Source organism: Ziziphus jujuba, chromosome 1 (assembly GCF_031755915.1).
Source record: "Ziziphus jujuba cultivar Dongzao chromosome 1, ASM3175591v1".
Taxonomy (NCBI): Eukaryota; Viridiplantae; Streptophyta; class Magnoliopsida; order Rosales; family Rhamnaceae; genus Ziziphus; species Ziziphus jujuba.
In genome coordinates this window covers 46,362,333-46,383,423 of record NC_083379.1, presented here as the reverse complement: position 1 = coordinate 46,383,423, position 21,091 = coordinate 46,362,333, and the positions used below count along the sequence as shown (strand labels likewise).

General features: G+C 35.6%; 1 long non-coding RNA gene and 1 pseudogene across 3 annotated transcripts; both read left to right on the top strand.

Annotated features, from left to right (window-relative positions):
* The first annotated feature begins 541 nt into the window (after positions 1-541).
* On the top strand, positions 542-2,712 carry LOC132799385 (uncharacterized). Of its 3 annotated transcripts, none has more exons than XR_009634073.1 (4): positions 542-747; positions 1,002-1,777; positions 2,126-2,211; positions 2,297-2,712. It is a non-coding gene; the product is annotated as an uncharacterized LOC132799385 (long non-coding RNA). The 3 variants fall into 3 exon arrangements; XR_009634131.1 differs by having other exon boundaries at positions 543-747; positions 1,383-1,767; XR_009634010.1 differs by having other exon boundaries at positions 545-747; positions 1,002-1,767; positions 2,297-2,684.
* Positions 2,713-4,058: 1,346 nt separating this feature from the next.
* LOC132800570 (putative UPF0481 protein At3g02645) lies at positions 4,059-11,531 on the top strand (annotated as a pseudogene).
* Positions 11,532-21,091: the final 9,560 nt, after the last annotated feature.

Genomic DNA, 21,091 nt, shown 5'->3' with positions numbered 1-21,091 from the left:
ATATTATGGCTCAGTGGTCAGAAATATAAGTCACTAGAATATTGTTTTTTGCATGTATTGCTTATAATAAAGAAATAAAGAATAAACTAGACCTTAAAAGCCTTTCTCAGCCATTCTGTAATTTTCGAATCTGGCTATTTTTGTAAGGTTAATTATACTTGTAGCAGATTTGATAATAGGCTTTCATACTTACAATTGAAATATGAGTTTATTATTATTACCAAAATATATATATATATATGAGAGTATTATTATAGAATTGAGGGCAAAATAGAGCAATTTTTTAATGTGTATTTATTTTTAAAATAAAATAAGAATAAATTTATTTATTTTTATCTTTTTGGTTAGAGCTTTACAAATCGATTTGTTAACCTATATATTTGAAAATGAAATAAAAAGTTACATTGAACAAAAAAAATAAATAAATAAATAATATTTTGCCACGAGAATCGACAATTAAATTCAATTTTAACGACTAAACTAATATTACATAAAAAATATATTTAGAAAATTTAGATACACACTTTTTTTTTTTTAAATCGAAAAAATAATAATAATAAAAATGTTAATACACTGAAAGGAAAGCTTTAACCTGCTGCTGTCTCCTTCGCTCTATATGTTTTTTAAAGTAGCGGTCTTTCTTCTTCCCAATCCCGCCGCCTCGCTCTCTTACTCTCTCTTCCATCTATCGCGGTTCTTTATCTGCTGGGCACCTCCACCTATTAACCTTTCGAATTATATAAGCAGGTTTTTTTTTTATGTGAATCATTACTTTTCGTGGTTTTTTCAGTGTTTGTTTATTCAAAACAATTTAATTTGTATTTTTTGAATGTTGTGGGGTGTGTTTAGTTCCAGTTTCCTCCTCATTTTGACTCTTTGTTAATGGCGTTTATAGTTGTTAGTTACCGTTTTTGTTGTTGTTGTTGGGGGCGCTTAATTTATATTCATGTTTTCTGGGGCCAAGGCTGGAATTCTGAAAGTTGATTTTTTTTTAATTCTAGGGCTCGAGCTGGTTATTCATGGATGATGCTTGAAATCCTTTTAGTTGCAAGGGCATATTGTAGAACATTGAATGGTTTAATAGGTCATTCTTAAGTCTTCATAGTGAGAATTTTTAACCTGATTTGGACTTGTTGAGATTGAAACCCCTTTAATTTTGGTTGATATATGTTCTGCTGCTTTCAATTTAACAAAAGAATGCAAAGAAAGACTAATTCGTTGATTGTTTGGAAAAAAGAAAGCTCAGGGGTGACACCTGAATAATGCAAGCTGCTGAATAATGAATGGCATAATTCTAGGTTTGCAGCTATATTGAGGAAATGAGATTTGAAAAGAGGTTGAGATTGTCTTCTAACCATTCATCATGGTTTTTGATCCGTCAGGAGCAGCAATTTTCTGCTTCAGAACAACTTTAGATTTCTCATCTCTTCATGCGCTAGTATAAAAGGTTCCTGGTGAATATATCGATATGAAGATTATGATTTGTGACAGCAATATGCTGCAGATGATTCTGAAGTAGACAAAATTAAGGGAAAGGGTAATTTGATGATTATTTTGAGATATGTTCTGAGGACTCAGTTTCTTTTTGATCCATTTTGTTTCCAGTCTAGCAGCCATGGTCCATGGATTCTTGTTCATATATCCTTGCTAAAGGATAACTGTGAAATGATTACCAGAAGGAAGATGGAACTAATAAGCAAGTCTCTGTTATTGATGCCAAGACAACTACACATTGATATGGGCATCTTATCTTTTCAATAGTTCAATGTACAATGAGGTTTTCTTTTTTTTTTTTTTTTTTTTTTTTTTGAGCATTATTCTACTTTGGCTACATGACAATTTGAGTTTAGACCAAAGTAATTAAAAGCAAAATAATGCTGTAGTCAATTAGGTGATCAAGTCAGTGGACAAAATACTTATTTTGGATATATTTTCAAGTGGTACTACATCACTGGCCGAGTGATTTGTAGTTTTCTACAGCATCTATTTCTTTATATGATCACCCATTATGGGTTCTATTTTTAATGTCATATACCTTACCAGTTAGCTTACCAGCATCAATAAATTCTTATTTTCCTTCGTCTGGCTGGAATTTAGGGGCTTATATATGTTTTGTGAATTTCAGTTGAGAGGTGATTGATGCAGAATGGAATACCACTAGCATCAATTTCTTCAAAATGCAGCATACTTACAAGGCTTCTTTCATTCATGGTGAGTTTTCTGGTTCTTAGGTATTCTAATTGCATTTTGGAATGGTTTCTTTAGCCCTAAGTTTATCTTTGCTTGATGGGAACAGCTTTTAGATCTTTTGATGGCAAAGATTGTGGTTATCAAGGGTGTCAAAAGTTGGTGCTCTGGTTTAAAAGCTGCAGCAATCAACGTTCATCTTTCGCATTCTGCTTTACCATTCCCACTCCCACCTTCTTCTTCTTCTCCAAGATCGTCCCATGTACGTTCACCACCTTCAAGTTGACAGGCTTTAGGTGGTTACCATTGTTGCTCCTTCTTCTTGGTTTCCCTCAGTTACAGACTTCCTGTTTGCTTAAATATATTCCAGATGTATTTGGAACGTTTTATACGTCTAGCTATATACCCTTATCATGTGATTGGACTCTCATGAAATTTTTGGTGCTCTGGCCCTTTGCTATTTTTTTATAGTCAGAACCATGACATAATTTAATGAAGCCTTTGGTAACTTTTTTCTTAAGTAAAGCCAGAAGTAATGATTTTTTTCTTTTTTCTTTTTTTTTAAAAAATTATTGAATAAAAGAATAATGAAAGTTAAGGCTGAACATCCTGGTCCCGTGAAGATATTCTACTATTTTACAAGATATATATAGCTGTACTACCAAATTAACTAGTATAAAGTGTAAACTTGTAAACCGTACAATTCAGAAGAAGGGACTTGTGGAACTGTAAAATTGCTTGTATATTTTCTGCTCTCAAGAGACTACGAGAGAAAAAGAAGAAGAAAATTAGGATATCGGTAAATGCTTAAAAATAATGCCTTGGCTATTAAAAAGGGACAAGAAGTTTCAGAAGACTAGCTATAAAAAAAAATGTTCAACCTATCACCATATGAATATTTATATATTCTTTTAATTGATAAATTCGAACCTAATAACAGGATGGGCTTCTTGATATAGAATAGTTATGTAAAAGTCAAGGTAAAGTTTGTTTATTTTTCCCTATAAATTAAAAAAGAAAACTAATATCAACTATCTTTTTCTTTTGGGGGGTCAAGAATTTCATGATCTTTAGAAAGGTGAAAAATTGCAAAAGACTCTAATACAATGCATACATATATAAAGTATACATATACATATTATTGTATGTTGGCATGGTTAGTAAAAATTGAATGACCTGCCGGACAAATTAGCATTCAGGCTATACTTTACATTTTACAAAGGCAAATAACGATTTTTTATTATGTTGTACTCTGTAAAGGACCCTCCGTATTCAATTTCTACTTGAATTAAAGAAAAACTGTTCAGACTGGACCAAAAACTCTTTACAACAGCAGACAAAAACAGGAAATGTAGCATCTGCAAACACATATATACCCTGTATCTTTGGAAACCTCAATATAAAATGTAAGAATAGAAAAGAAAAGAAAAAAGAAAATGAGGACAGCAAGTTAAGCATTTCCTTAATTACTACTTAATTAGTCCCACTTTTTCCTTTGTGTTAAAGTAAACACAATAACAGCGTCCCAAGAAAAGAAATTAAGGTAGCATGGAACTTTCCGGAATTCTTCTAGTGAAACTGGAACATAAAGAAGAAGAGAGAGAGAAAAAGGGGAAAAAAAAAAAAAAAAGAAAAAAAGAAGAAGAAGAAGAAGAAGAAAGTTTAAAAGATAGTTTTTCTTTCAACCTCCTTTTTGAATTACATGCTATTCACATTCGTTTACTGTAGCTGCATGCCAAAATAATCTTAAAGTCCCCATGTGATGAGAATTTTTCTTTATAAACAAGAAAAAAGAAAAGATTTACCCAAAAAAAAAAGGAAAAGAAAAAAGAAGAGGGTGCACTCGTAGAAGTTAAAGATACATTATGAATTTAAGCATGAGAAACGCATTCCTCTTTGTTTAATTAAAAAAGGGGTGTTAACTAGAATCCATTAATGATAATAATGATCATAGACTCTTGTAATAAATTCCTTATTCTCCTAACTTCCTCAAAACTCAAAGCTCCAAAACTGCCAAACCCACCTGAGTTTTCTCTCCTCCTACAACACCAAAACATGTCTTCCATCCAGCCCACATTGTCCTCCAAATCTAATTCCAACTTTGATGAGCTTCGATGGGTTATTCATATTCGTCGAACGCTAGAGGAAGAGCTTGAGGACGATGGTGACGTTCCTGTTTGCATCTTCAATGTCGCCAAGATCCTTATGGCAAGTGATCCTGATTCCTATACACCACAAGACGTTGCAATTGGCCCTTACCATTCTTGGCGTCCGGAGCTCTATGAGATGGAGAGGTACAAGCTTTCTGCTGCTAAAAGTGTTGTGGTTCTCTGACCACTTTAGAGAAGAAATATGAGAAGAAAATAAAAGAATTCTATTAATCTCTTAAAAATAGAATACAAAAATAAAAACTTCTCTCATGGAGGATTCTCTCTTGGAACCTCTCTCTTCACTCTCCAATTCTCTCTGGAATTGCTCACTCTTCTCTCAAGTTCTCTCTGGAACTTAAACAACTCTCTCTCTTGGAGTTTTCTCTCAATTCTCCTCACTTGGGAGGATTGAGATTGCTCTCTTGGCATGGTTTTCATGGAACGGTAAGGAGCCTATTTATAGGCTTACAAGGCCACACTTTTCAACATCTTAGCCCACAATTGTTGATCAATAATGGTGGCTGTCAACAATGGTGGCTGTGGTTGGTGCGGCTGTGGTTAGTGAGGTTGGTTGGTGCGGCTGGACTTCACAATTCTCCCCCTCCAGCCGCATTTAAAACTGATGGTCATCTGCCATCTATTCCAGCTATGTCTCTGCATAGCTTCAGCTTCTCTTGAGCAACAACTTTTGTTAGCATATCTGCTGGATTCTCTTTTGTGTGAATCTTCAACAGTTTCAGCAACTGTTGACCTATTACTTCGCGTATCCAATGATAGCGAATGTCAATGTGCTTTGTACGGGAATGATACATTGAGTTTTTGCTCAAATCCATGGCACTTTGGTTATCACAATGTATCTTGTAGTCTTCTTGCTTGATGCCCAATTCTGTGAGAAAACGCTTTAACCACAACATTTCCTTACCCGCTTCCGCTGCGGCAATGTACTCTGCTTCAGTAGTGGATAAAGCAACACACTTCTGCAATCTTGACTGCCATGACACAGCTCCCCCTGCAAAAGTGTAGAGATAACCTGATGTAGATTTTCTATTATCAGGGTCTCCGGCCATATCTGCATCTGTATAGCCTTCTAAGATTGGATCACCTCCCCCGTAGCACAAGCACAGCTTCGATGTACCTTTAAGATACCTGAGAATCCATTTGACTGCTTCCCAGTGTTTCTTTCCAGGATTTGAAAGAAATCTGCTCACAACACCTACTGCATGAGCAATGTCTGGTCTGGTACACACCATTGCATACATCAGACTTCCTACCGCTGAAGAATATGGTACTGAAGCCATCTCCTCTATCTCTTCTTTGGATGAGGGGCACAATCTCTTACTCAACTTAAAATGATTTGCAAGTGGAATGCTGACCGGTTTGGCTTTATCCATGTTGAATCTCTTTATCACTCGTTCAACATACTTCTCTTGAGATAGCCATAACCTTCTATTCTTCCTGTCTCGGATTATTTGCATTCCCAAAATTTGTTGAGCTGGTCCTAAGTCTTTCATATCAAAAGACTTAGACAATTCTTTCTTCAGCTGACTAATCTTCATTGCATCTTGTCCAACGATCAACATGTCGTCCACATATAGCAAAAGTGCAATGAAGTTTCCACCTGAAAATTTTTTAATATAAACACACTGGTCTGCTGCAGTCCTTTTATAGCCTTGACTCACCATCAACGAGTCAAACTTCTTATACCATTGTCTTGGTGCTTGCTTGAGGCCATACAAGCTCTTCTTTAGCTTGCATACGAGGTTTTCTTTCCCTGAAACCTCAAATCCTTCTGGCTGCTCCATGTAGATTTCTTCATGTAAATCACCGTGAAGAAATGCTGTCTTCACATCCATCTGTTCAAGCTCTAGGTTTAGACTTGCTACTAAACCAAAAATGACTCGAATTGAAGTCATTTTTACCACTGGTGAAAAAATCTCATCAAAGTCAATTCCTTTCTTCTGAAGAAATCCTTTGACCACCATTCGGGCTTTGTGTTTCACCACCTTTCCGCTGCCATCTTTCTTGAGCTTGAACACCCATTTATTCTTTAGTGCCTTCTTTCCTGTTGGAAGCTCAACCAACTTATAAGTATGATTTTTCTGCAAGGATTCCATCTCATCTTGCATTGCTTGCAGCCACTTTTCCTTCTCTTGATGAGAAACAGCTTCCTGGAAACTCTCTGGCTCCCCTTCTTCAGTAAGCAGAATATACTCAGATTCTGGAAATCTCTTTGATGGAATTCGGCATCGCTCAGATCTCCGAACTTGTAAACCACTGGTTTCAGGAGGTGTACCATCATCTGACCGCTGTGATGGCCCTGCAGCTGCTTGAGAGGATTGAGTCTCCCCCTGCTCAATATCCCCTTCTTCCTCCTGGTCTGCTTCTGGTATATCTTCATGCACCTCATTATCCTCTGTGGCTATTTGTGCTGGTGCTGGATTAGGACAAAAATTCTCGGCACTAGAACTACAATTAGGAGACATTCTGGGCTTTTCAATGTCTTCCATTTTCTGGTTTTCTCGGAATACTACATCCCTGCTTCTAATAACCTTCTTGGTTTTCGGGTCCCATAACCTGTATCCGAATTCTTCGTCTCCATATCCTATAAAGATGCATGGAGTAGATCTTGCATCGAGCTTCTGTCTGAGCTCCTTGGATACATGTACATAAGCTATACAACCAAACACTCTTAAATGAGAGTAGGAGGGAATCTTACCCGACCACATTTTCTCCGGAATTTCAAAATTCAACGGTACTGACGGTGATCTGTTGATTAAATAGCAGGCGGCACGAACAGCTTCTCCCCAGAATGGCTTTGGCAGCTTAGCCATACTGAGCATACTTCTGACCTTTTCCATAATGGTTCGGTTCATTCTTTCGGCTATTCCATTATGTTGTGGGGTACGAGGGACCGTCTTCTCATGTCGAATGCCGTGTCTTCTGCAGTAGGCATCGAACTCCTTGGAAGTATACTCGCCTCCATTATCTGAGCGGAGACATTTCAGCTTCTTTCCTGTTTCACGCTCTACCATGGTATGAAACAGTTTGAAGTAATCCAGTACCTGGTCCTTTGTCTTCAAGAAATATACCCACACCTTCCGTGAAGCATCATCAATGAAGGTCAGGAAATACTTGTTGCCACCTAATGATTCCACCTCCATGGGACCACAAACATCAGAGTGCACCAGACTAAGCAACTCTGATTTTCTCGATGCAGAGAAACTGAAGGAGACTCTATGTTGCTTACCAAACAAGCAGTGATTACAAGGATCTAGCGCAGCATCCTTGCAAACAGTGATAAGCTTCTTCCTTGCCAAAGTGGACAATCCTTTTTCACTCATGTGACCGAGTCTCTGGTGCCACAGATTTTGAGACGCCTCTCCTTCTGCAATATTGAGGCTGTCTGCACATATCTTCACATGAGTCTTGTACAACGTTCCACAAATATGTCCTCGGGCGACAACTATGGCACCTTTCGTCATTTTCCATGTGCCTTTACTGAAGTAGTTGTCATAGCCTTGCTTGTCTAAGGCTGCTCCCGAAAGTAGATTAAGCCGAAGATCTGGAACATGACGGACATCCTTCAAAGTGATTGTACAACCAACATTCGTTTTTATCTGAATATCACCAGTTCCCATAATCTTTGCGAAACTGGAATTTCCCATCTTTACTGTACCAAAGTCTCCTGCTTTGTACGTTTTAAAGAAATCTCTGTGTGGAGTGACATGGTAGGATGCTGCAGTATCGACTACCCACTCAACATCTTGGGTTGATATATGAAGGCATGTCTCTTCTTCGGTGGAGCAAAGCGCCACTTCTCCTGTACAAGTGACTAGTGTCTCTCCATCCTTCTTCGGCTGATTACCTTGGAGTCTCTGCTCTCTCAACAACTTTCTGCAGTTCTTCTTCATGTGACCCTCCAGGCCACAATGATAGCACTTATACGATGATTTTCTACCATCTGTAGATCTGCCTCTGCTCTTGCTCCTGCCTCTCCCCCTATCTCGACCACCTCTTTGCTGTCTTCCTCTCTCTGTGACGAGGGCATGTGACTGATCCATGCCAATGTCCTTTCTCCTGGCCTCTTCATTAAATAGGGCATCCTTAACCATAGCCATAGTAAGTTTGCCATTCGGGGCCGAATTGCTGAGAGAGACTACCAATGTCTCCCAACTGTCTGGAAGAGAGCTTAGAAGTAGGAGGGCCTGATCCTCATCCCCTAGTTGGTAATCCACAGCAGATAGTTGATTTACCAAGCTCTGAAACTTACTGGTATGCTCGGCTACAGAAGTTCCACTCTGTAATGTGAGATGTACCAATCGCTTAAGCAACAGGGCTTTGTTCCGAGCAGTCTTGGCCTGGTACATGTCCTCCAATTTTGTCCAGAGGGCATATGCATCCGTTTCCTTCGCTACATGATGGAAGACACTGTGGTCGATCCATTGCCTGATCTGACCGATCGTTTTCTTGTTTAATTTCTTCCATTCTGCTACTTTGCTGGGATCGGGGTTTTCGCCTTTAGCTTCTATAGGATCAAACAGATCCTTACAATTGAGGAGATCTTCCATCCGAGGTCTCCAAAGTGTATAATTTGTGGCAGTGAGCTTAACCATAGCTCCCGAAGATGATTCTTCCATTGACATTATGGCTTGACCAAAAAATGGAGCTGAATTTGCAAAACGGAGTTAACCGTTGCGTCCGGAACGGCCGAAAATGGTGGACTTGACTCTTCCGGGGTCAAAATATAATTACCAGAAATTTTGGGGCAAAAAATGTAATTTCACAAAATTTCTGGGTCAACCTGCAAATAAAGAAACTATAGGGGTCAATCTGTAATTTCCAATAGTGCAGGGGCTGCACCGTAATTTCAGAAAACTACAGGGGTCAATCTGTAATTTCCAATAATTCAGGGGCTGTTCCGTAATTTCCGAAACTTCAGGGGCCGTTCCGTAATTTCAGAAAATATTGCTGACGTGGCAGATGGTGCTGACGTGGCACCACGTGGCAGATGACGTGGCTGACGACGTGTCGCTGGTGTGGCAGATGACGTGGCAGGGGTCGCTGACGTGGCTGCTGACGTGGTCGTCTTCAACCTCCAGACGGCGCGTGCGGCGCGTGGGCGCGTGAACAGTTGCAGAAAAATTTCAGTCGGCGCGTGCGGGCGCGTGGGACGTCCGTTTTCTCTCCGGCGAACTTCGTTGTTCTCCTCTCGTCGGGTACTTTCACCTGGGATTGTCAAATTAATTATTTGAGCAACTTTCCGAAACACCAACTTGAAGAACAGTGGCTCTGTTTCTTCAAATTTTGAACCCAAGCTCTCGATCTGGGGCTCTGATACCACTTGTTGTGGTTCTCTGACCACTTTAGAGAAGAAATATGAGAAGAAAATAAAAGAATTCTATTAATCTCTTAAAAATAGAATACAAAAATAAAAACTTCTCTCATAGAGGATTCTCTCTTGGAACCTCTCTCTTCACTCTCCAATTCTCTCTGGAATTGCTCACTCTTCTCTCAAGTTCTCTCTGGAACTTAAACAACTCTCTCTCTTGGAGTTTTCTCTCAATTCTCCTCACTTGGGAGGATTGAGATTGCTCTCTTGGCATGGTTTTCATGGAACGGTAAGGAGCCTATTTATAGGCTTACAAGGCCACACTTTTCAACATCTTAGCCCACAATTGTTGATCAATAATGGTGGCTGTCAACAATGGTGGCTGTGGTTGGTGCGGCTGTGGTTGGTGAGGTTGGTTGGTGCGGCTGGACTTCACAAAAAGAACCCAAAAGAATCTCCAAGGCCTTAAGTTTGAAGCTCTGGTTGAACAACTGACAAAGCTTGAGCAAAGGATCCGAGCATGCTACCACAAGTACTTAGATTTCAACAGCGAAACATTAGCGTGGATGATGGCCATTGATGCATCATTCTTGCTTGAATTCCTTCAAGTTTATGCCATCAAAGAAGGAAAATCTCTATCAAGACTTTCCTCAAGGATGTCACACTTGGTTGATCATGCTGGGAGGAAATCAGCTCACAATGCAATCCGTAGGGACATGGTGATGCTTGAGAATCAAATTCCCCTGTTTGTTCTGAGGAAAATGTTGGAATTCCAATTCTCATCGTTGGTGGCAGCTGATGATATGTTGTTTTCGATGCTGATGGGATTCTGCAAAGAACTTTCACCTTTCAAGATGGTTGAAGACTTGCCAAAGCTTCTAGTCTCAGAGTGTGCCCACTTGCTTGACTTTTTGTATGACTTGATCACACCCAAAGTGGAAGAACCATCTGAAATTATCGAACTCAATCAAGATCAGAGTGAAGCTACAAGTGGAAAGGAAAATTCTTCATCAGATGATTCGAATTACGTGAAACAGTTCGTCCATGAGGTATGGAAGCTGCTTTCGAAGCTAAACAGAGGTCTAATACGTCTCATAAAAAAGGTACTTGTATCTAGACCTTTGAAAGTGTTGTTTAAATTGCCTTGGACAACTTTGTCCAACCTTCCTGGATTCAGAATCTTGAAGCAACCTGTTGAGTACTTTTTCTTTACCCAAGACAAAGAAGAAATCAAGCCAGAAGATGGGAATTCCAGCTCCAACAATATCATTAGCAGACCTCCATTGGTGGAGGAGATTACTATTCCTTCTGTGACTGAGCTCTCAAAATCTGGTGTCCATTTTGTGGCAACAAATGGCTGCATCTCAACCATTAGTTTCGATGCTAAGACAGCTACATTTTACCTCCCTACCATTAGTTTAGATCTGAATACTGAGGCTATTCTAAGAAACTTAGTAGCATATGAAGCATCAAATGCAGCAGGGCCATTGGTTTTCACTCGTTATACAGAGTTAATGAATGGGATTATTGACACTGAGGAGGATGCAAAGTTGCTGAGAGAAAAGGGTATCATTCTGAATCATATGAAAAGCGACGAAGATGTGGCAAATCTATGGAATGGGATGACTAAGTCCATAAGATTGACAAAAGTGCCATTCTTAGATAAGGTGATTGAAGATGTGAACAAGTATCACAATGGAAGGTTGAAGGTGAAATTTGGAAAATTCATGAAGTTATATGTTTTTGGTTCATGGCAGCTTCTTACTTTGTTGGCTGCAGTTCTTTTATTGCTATTGATGGGATTGCAAGCATTTTGCTCAGTTTATAGCTGCAGTTGAATATTTCATATCAATCCCACTCAATAATTCCATAGTCTAACATTTTTTTCTCAGATCTTTAGAATCTGTGTGCTTTGACAAAATAAAGTGCTGGTAAGAAAATATAAGTGTTTTTTTTTTTTTTCCCTGGAAATTTGGTCTGAAATGATAGCATGTATTCATCATTATCTGTGCATTGGGTTGGTACTTTACTGTTTCTTCATTTTTCAGAGAATCAGATATGGTAATGATTGCAAGGATTGTATTAATTAATATTGTTAATGACTCCACTTCTACACATAATGGAATGTTCAGTTTGTTTAATTAAAATAGAATCTAAGCAGAGAAGCCTTTTTGTTGTTTAAATCTATCGCTCTTCTTCTTTTCTTTCATTTTATTATTAAGATTTGCAGTATTCAACAGATGTTTGTAGATATCTAATCTATCTTTATCATGTAATTTTGTTCTATCATGAAAGTTTTGGTGGTCTGGTCCTTTGCTTTTTTTATAGTCACAACTGGCACACCATTGACATAATTAAACAGCCTTTGATAACGTTCATTTTTATAAATTAATATAATATATATGGCTAAGCCAGAAGAACAGTGAAAGATAAGCCTATACATCTTGGTCCGGAGATATTCTACTTATTTTATTAGATCCATATTTGAAATTGTCCAAAATATTCATATTCGATAAAAAATAAAAATGGAAAAGCTAATAAGAAATCAAGATAATTATGAAGTTTATGTAAACCTAACCTTTTTATTTTTTTTATTTTTTATTTTTTTTATCAGTATGTAAGCCGAACTTAAAGCGGAAAAAAATATAAAAAATAAGGGCTGATTCCCAGTGCATCGTTTACCAATTGTCATATATTCCAAATATTCTAATATAAATCTGTAAACTATATAACTTAGAAAAAGAGACTTAGAACACTACTTATTTATTTAACGTACTTTCAAGATGAATTAGAACACTACTTAGCAGAAACTAGATAAAGGAAGGCCATTCTTTACTTTTTCAAGATATCGTCAAAATTATTTATGATAATAAAAAATAAAAATAAAAAACGTTGATATGTGTTTCTTGAAATATTACGCACAACTTTTATCCCAAAAAGAATTAGAAAGAAGAAGAAGAAGAAGAAATATTAGGCACAACAAAACCTCAAAAAGGTATACCTTTTTCTCAATTTATTTTCATTTATAAAGTTTTTTTAAAAAATTTTTTGAAAAGATAAAGCTTTTCTTTTTTTGTCTGTACTTTGTTTCAAATTTTATCCTAACTTTAAATTCAGATGTAGCAAATGCTTAATTATTAAACTCTTAATTGAATATAGTCAGAGATTCTAGAAAATTATTATTATTACAAAGATATATATATATATATATATACTAGGGTTTTAATATTTAGATTTTCTAATTTTATTTTATTTTTTTCACGTCACGTGGGAGACGTTTCACTTCCTCCTTCCAAATCAAACTTTGGGGTTTGGAATCTTATCATTGCTTACAAATATGAATATGATGATTATTGCTTTCCTTGTAGCCTCTTTCTCAGAACAAGTCATTTTTGAAATTTTTTATGTTGGTGTTTGTGCATAATTTGTTAGAATTTTGATGGACAACAATATGGACACCACAAGTGATTGGAGGACTCAGTTGCAGCCAGATTCGCGTCAGCAAATTGTCTACCTGTCAGGATTATTAGATTTTATATCGGTGTCTTTTATAGTTAACTATATAAAAAGCACAAGTATGATTTTTTTGCATTGTGAATTAAGTTTGTAATTAGTAAAAGAATTATTTTTACTTGTTCTATGCATGATTTTATATGAAATAAGTATATAATTATCTTTTACATTTAAAGAATGGATACGCTGAAGGAGGATGATCAGGAAGAATTGCATGAACTCGAAATCATGGCTGTGCGGTTAGAGAACAAAATCCATATCGCTGCCACAAAGCCAGGTACTTCCACATTTCATGTACATGTAGCGTGTGCATAGTGCATCAATTTCTATATATATATATATATGTGTGTGTGCGTGTGTGTGTGTGTGTGTTGCCTAATTTGTTAATAATTACTTCTTTTTTTTTTTTTCAGTTGGATTATTTACGGAGAATTTAATTATTCGACCATGTGCTCAAAGTCTCAGAACACAATGGCCAATTCTTTGCCATCCAACAGTACTGTTGGCACCAGCAATATTCCAGGTAAAACAACAAATTAAAGTCAAGGTGCCTCCGTACAAATTCACATTATAAACAATTTCTTTCCTGACTAAACAATCTCTGTACTGGTTATTGGATTGGTTGTTTATAAATTTAATTATTATTCCACTAACTTGGTGTGTTTTCTTTAATTATTATTATTATTATTATTATTTTTAATGAATAGGATGTCTTGGTAATTCTGCTGGATTTTGGCCATCCCAAAATCCAAACGTGCAAAATATGTCTTGGCAGTTCACAGAACTCAGTAGGGAATAATAACATGTGCAATATGCTAGCGTGGCAAATGCAAGTAAGTCAGCAAGTGCTTCTCAAACAACAGCAGCAGCACCAGCAGTCCCAAAATCAGCTACTCAATCCGCTATCGAATCCAAACATCAGCAACATCGGCAGCACCAGAACATTATTACACAATCAGCCAAGAATATTATCATTACGCGATCAGCAGCAGAACCTATTACAACCACCTCAGTTGCAATCATCTCAGCAAGCTGTTATGCGAACATCATCCACAATGCAAACGTTCCATGACGCAATCATCTCTTCCTAGTCTTCAGCTGAATCAGCAGTCACAGTCTTTTGTTTTTCACCAACAACAAACGCCAATGGCACAGCAGCAGCAGGGGCAACAGCCAAATGCTACAAATATGCAACAGAATCACTTAATTGGGCAACAAAGCAATGTTGGGAGCATGCAGCAGCAGCAGCAGAGGTTGCAAGGGCCCGCAGAAAAATAATCTTTCAAACCTGCAACAGCATCAGCAACCACAGACCATCCTGTCACATACGCTTCAGCAACAGTTGGGCCCTCAAAGTAGTTTTACTGGAGCGCGGCAACAGCAGCACCTGCTTGGTAGCCAGATTGGGAACTCAAGCACGCAAACCAATCAGCACTCAGTACACATGCTGCAACAATCGAATGCTCCATCACAGCAACAACTTCTTGAGCGGAATGCATCTGATCTGTTGCCAACTCAGGGAGGACAGCAGTCACAAGACTCACAACAATCACAGCAGCAATCATTGTCAAAGCAATTAATGTCACTGTTGCAGCAACGTCCGGATCCAGTAGAACAAAACTTAAAATGCTTCAACAGCTGCAACAACCAATGTCGCAGTTACAGCGGCTCAAACAATGATTGCCAACAGCTTTAATTTAGATGCAGTTTATGCAGCAGAAGCAACAGAAATTAACAGCAGCAAAATAGAGGCAATATTTACACCAGCATCTCCAGCAGCTTCTTTCGTTTTCTTTTTCATTTTTAGTAGATATGCTATCATGAATATTTTTGGCTCTTTGTATTAGTCATAATTGGTACACCTTTAGATAACTATATATATATATATATATTATATATATATATGGCAAGGCACAAGAAGAACAATGAAGGATAACGCTGAACATTTTAGTCCACAGAAATATATTCTGCTAACTTATAAAAATAAAATTGGAGAAACATAAAAATAAGGCAAGGCTGATTCCCAGATCCGTATTTACTGATTGCCGTATTGCATTATAGTATAAATTTGTAAACTCTATAGTACTAAGAACGGTTTGTGTAATTGCTATTGTTCTCTTTTAATAAGAGACTAGTGACTACTGTGAGAGAAACAAAAGAAGAAATAAAGACATATATGATCAAAAGTAATGCCTTGGTTATTAGATCAAAAGTTTTCATATTATACTTTACTAAGTATATTAACCAAAAAAAAAAAAAAATCAGTTTAATATAATTAAACTGTATAAATTTTAGTATGTTTCTATTAGAATATGTTACAAGTTGGAGAAAATAGATATAACAAAAATAACGTCCATATGTCATGTTTGTGTTTCTTGAAAGATTAGGATTTTGGCACAACATCTATGTGCAATATTCCAAAACAATAATAACAAAAAAAGAAAAAAAGAAAAAATGACAGATTAAGAAGTTAGCGAGAATTTTGTACTAAAGAGTAGTTAAAAAGCAAATGTAATTTGGTAGATGATTAGTATTAGATTATGAAAGTTTGTAATTATTTAGAGGACTATTATAGTATACTTTTTTTTTTTTTAATGGTCAATAACTAGTATAAAAAAGTTAATAACTATAAAAGTTCTTCTTTCTCATTCTGCACTACTATTCCCACTCCCACCTTCTACTTCTTCTCCAAGATTGTCCCATATACGTTTACACCTTCAATTTGACGGCTTTCGGTGGTTGCCATTGTTGCTCTATGATTTCCCTCAATTACTGACTTTCTGTTTGCTTCGATATATTCCAAATGTATTTGGAACACTTTCTTTTTAATTCTATCTATATATCCTTAAAAAAAAATTTCTTTTTAAATATAGAACAATGAAAGTTAGAAGGCTGAACATCTTGGTCCAGTGAAGATATTCTACTATTTCATAAAATATATATTTAATAAAAAAACAAATATGGATAATAAGAAATCAAGATAGTTATGAAGTTTACATAAAGAAGCAAAAACATAAAAATAAGACATGGCTGATTCATGTAGAAGAAGTTTTAGTTGCATTTCTAAATTAATTAGTATTATAGTGTTAACTTGTGAACCAAACAATTCAGAAGAAAAGACTTGTGGAATTGTAAAATTGCTAGAAGATTTTCTGCTCTAAAGAGCCATGAAAGAAAAATGAAGAAAATTAGAATATCTATGAATATTCAAAACTAATGCGCTATTAGAAAAGGACAAGAAGTTTCAAAACACTATATCTATATATAGGGATTTTATGGTAAGAATGTTCTAAGTGATAAGTCATATCATCTATGTTGGTTGCCACTTAAAAAAATAAACTATCAATTCAATTTAAAAGGAAAAAAAAAATCAATCAACCTTTTATACAATTTTTTAGTCCCATGCAAATTTCATAGGATTGTTACTTTTTTTTTTAAGGTTTTATTAAAAAAATACATATTTAAATAATATGACATTATTTAAATTGATATGTTTTATTAGTTAAACCATCCTTACCATGAGGTTTTTACAATGTTCTTGCTATATCAAAACTATATAAAAACAAATGTTCAACCCATCAACTTATGAATTATTATATATTCTTTTAATGGATAAATTCGAACCTAATCACACTATGGTTGGGCTTCTTGATATAGAAAAATTAAGAAAAGTTAAGGTTAAGTGTTTTTTCCCCCTATAAATTAAAAGAGAAAACTAATTTCAACCATCATTTTTTCTTTTGGGAGTCAAGAATTTTATGATCTTTACAAAGGTGAAAACATTGCAAAAGAATTTAGTAGAATGCATACATATATATATATATATATAGTCAAACTCACATTAGAATGACCTGATGGCTTTAATATCATGCCTTCCTTTATTAATTTTTAAATCACATCAAATGTTAGGATTTTAAATTTTAAAAGTGGTAAAATATGGACTTAGTGATATATTTAAATATTATTTAAAAAAATGAACTTTATTAGAATCTGGTGATTAATAAATATAATTTTAAATTTCAGCTTTTAATGTGATTCGTTATGGCTGAACAAGAAATACTGATATTAGTTCTATTATTAAAAACCTAATTTAAACTTGAGTGATATTTAAAATTATATTTATTAATTATAAAGTTCATTTTCCCTGGATGAGGTTTTAATATATTCCTAAACTCATACATATTATATATATATATATATATATATGTATATATTATTTTATTTTGACATGATTAGGTTATATGAATATATCAACCAATAATATTTTAATAGGAGTTATTTGATAAATAAATTTAATCAACATTTTGATATATATAATATTATTATTATTTTATTATATTGTAATTTTTAAAGGACCCTCCACATTCAATTTCTACTTCTCTATCCATAATTAAAGAAAAAATGTTCAAGACCAAAAATTCTTTACAGCCGTAGTCAAAAATAGGAAGTGCAGCATTTTCAATCACATACAAATATACCCTGCATCTTTGGAAACATTTTGCTAAACCAACAAGGAGAGACAAGCACACCAAACCTTTAAAGACATCAACACTTACCATGAAAACAGCAAGTTAAGCATTTCCTTAGTTACTTCTTAATTAGTCCCACTCTTTTCTTTATGTTAAAGTAAAGAAAACAAAATAACAGTGTCACAAGAAAAGAAATTAAGGTAGCATGGAATTTTCAGAAACTCCTTCTAGTGAAATTAAAATTCTAAAGAAGCAAAAAAAAAAAAGTTATTTGGGATGAGAATTTGTTTTTATACCAAGGTAATTCAAACAAACATTTTTTTTTCTCATTTTAATGATAGCCAAATGTTTAAGGAATAGTTTTTCTCCCAATCCTCCATTTTGCATTACATGCTGATAGGTGTAGGATTATATTTGCACCCACTAGACCTAGACAGGCATGACCCAAATTCTTAGCCGAAGGCTTACATTCCAATATACCGTATATCATTAGAAATATTAGGTGGGAGAACCAACCTAAAGGTGACAAATGTCACCACCGGTATAACTCCTACGATCCTTCCAATCTCTTTTTCTCAACACCCTAAAAAGCATTTACCCATATGATATTTGGAGTAATCATCCAAAGCGATTAATATATGGTCTCATTTTGTACTTATGTAATATGAGGTTTTGAACCAATACTGTAACATCTCATACCAAAAAATATACATGATTAAACAAGTTTGACCAAGTTGACTAAGTTTGATCAAGTTTGACCAAGTGAACAATATGTGGGTCCAAGTTGATTCTTTGATAGCCAATATTTTTGGTTTGAACGAGATACTATTGCGTAGATCTCGTTGATACGAGTTCATAGACTAGTGGCACATCAAATTCTGAGTCATGGATAAAAAGTTATGGTCCTGAGAAGTTTTAAGTATAAGTTTTATATCAGTGTCCAAACCAGTCCCCAATTTTTATTTGTTAGTGACCTTAAGCTCTATATAAGCTTTGGTAAGCGTGCCAAAGAGGAACCAAAGCGCAAAATACCTAGTTCATCTACAAAACCCGAGATATTCTTCCCTCAGACCCGTGGCTTCAAACTGAGTCGTTTCTACAAGTTTACCGTCGAATCGGGTCACTGCTGTTTTGATCATTTCCAGCCAACCACCATTTGCACATGCCATCCAGGGAGGAAGCTCACATCAAGATGAGCTTGGCCATAAAATTTCACTGCGAAAGGTGGCTGGATGCACCCAGATCTGGCCCACGAAGGCGGTGGCGGCCGACAAGGTGGGTTGGCGAATTTTCGCATTTTTGGCCGTTTCAGGCCAACCCATACACTTTTTCTACTATTTTCAACCCCTCTGAACTTATTTCCATGGTTCTTTTGCCCAGATTCCTTACGGTTTGGGAGATCCGATGACGGAAACTTCGGTCGAAGGTTCAACCGAGTTTTCTGGTCACCGGAGGAAACTTGGACCAAGGTGAGCACACTAGTAGATTCCTTGTCTCTTGGGCTTTGCGTCAATATAAAGTTTGTGAATTTTGGAGGTCGTTTGATAATTTCTCCATTTTTGGATCAATTAGTTAATTTTCGGATAAGTTGAGAACTGTGTTTGGACAAAATTGGTCAAATTAGTTAAAATTGGAATTGAATTGGTGAAATTGGATATTATTAGGACCCATTAGGTGGTTCAATTTCAAAATATTAGGCTTCTGGTGAAAATCTCCAATTTTAGGTACTGGATGCGCAGTATAATTGGACTGTCCGGTGTCCAATTTATGCAATTTTATAGTACTATAAATTATTATGAGACATTTGGGTTATACAAGTGTCTCTGGTTTAGTTATTTGGAGCCTGAGGAATATTTTATTATATTACAAGCACTCGAGTTGAGCCTGGAGGCGATCCTGTAGAGAAGCATGTGTGAGCATCTACAATACTATGAGTAGTTATTAGTTTTAAAAATATTTTGGGTATATAGTATAATATATATGTGGTTTGAGTATTTTACTTATACCTATCATTTTATTTGAATGTTCATTCTATGGATATATGAGGATCTGTTTTTATAGATATGTGTTATCATTTTATTTGGCTTTTGTCAATATTTTAAACGTTTGGAAATTCTAATGAGTTCATGAATGAACTTATGATATTTAAATATTTTGGTATTTGAATTGAGGTTTTAAAGCACTTTGGAAATTAATTGATTTGAGAAGACTTATTGAAAATTATATGATTTTAAGCATGTTCAAATATTTTATAAATTTTTAGATGCTTAAAATCGGTTTATGGTGAATATATTTCATTATGGTATTTTCTTATTTTAGTAAGAAATAGTGATTCGAAGTTTTTTTGAAATATTTAGTCAAGCGGTTGAGCGTGAATATTAAATTATGATTTATGATCCGATAGGATACTGTATTGGTTATTTTAAATTGATGTACCGCATAGTACCAGAGTTTGGTTCAGTATTATATTACAGCGCGCTGGGTTCACCACGGTGCCGTGAGGTTGGTTTCATCCAACGGTTATCTATTATTACCATGGATTGTGAGGTCTGGTTTATTCGACGTTTTATTATTATTATCACCACAGTACCGTAAGGTTGGTTTCATCCAACGGTTATCTATTATTACCACAGACTGTGAGATAGGATTTATCCGACTGTTTATTATTATTACCACGGTGCCATGAGGTTGGTATCATCCAACAGTTTATTATTGCCACGGACCATGAGGTTGGGTACGTCCTGACGGTTATTTATTATTTCCACGACACCGTTTGTATATTGAGGGTCGTGAGGTGGGTGTATCCCACAGTTTATAGATTGGTACATCGTATACGTTTGTATATATTGTTGATTTACAAATATTGTGGTGATTTTTACATTTTCATATTTATTTGGTGGAACTATGTTTATTATATTTTATGCTCAAATATTTATATCTTGATTTGAGACATTTCATAATATTACGATGATCGTTCATTCACGCTTTTAAGCATCTATTTTTATGATATTAAATTGGGGTACAAGTTTGGATTTTGTAAAATAATTTTTAAACGGGAAACTTTTTAAACGAGTGGAACGAGAGGTCTTGAGAAAAAGATTTTTCAGAAATGAATTATTATTTTTCTATTATACTATGCCACTTATTGAGATTTCTTTATCTCACGTTTTATTGTTTTAAATTCGTTCCCCTAAGCCCAGGCAGCTAATAGCAGTCTATCTCGTGCACAGCTTATCGCTTTGTTCCTTCCACGACAGCAACTGTATTTATCTTTTGTTATCTCATGGACTTACTTATTACTTATTTGTACTCCTAGACTTCGTTGCCACTCTTAGAATGCTCTGATTTTAAATATGAGACCCAGTAGAGACCATGGTACTTATGTGTATAGTTATGCCCTGTAGTACATAGACCGGTTATGGACTTTGCGCTGTTGTAGATTT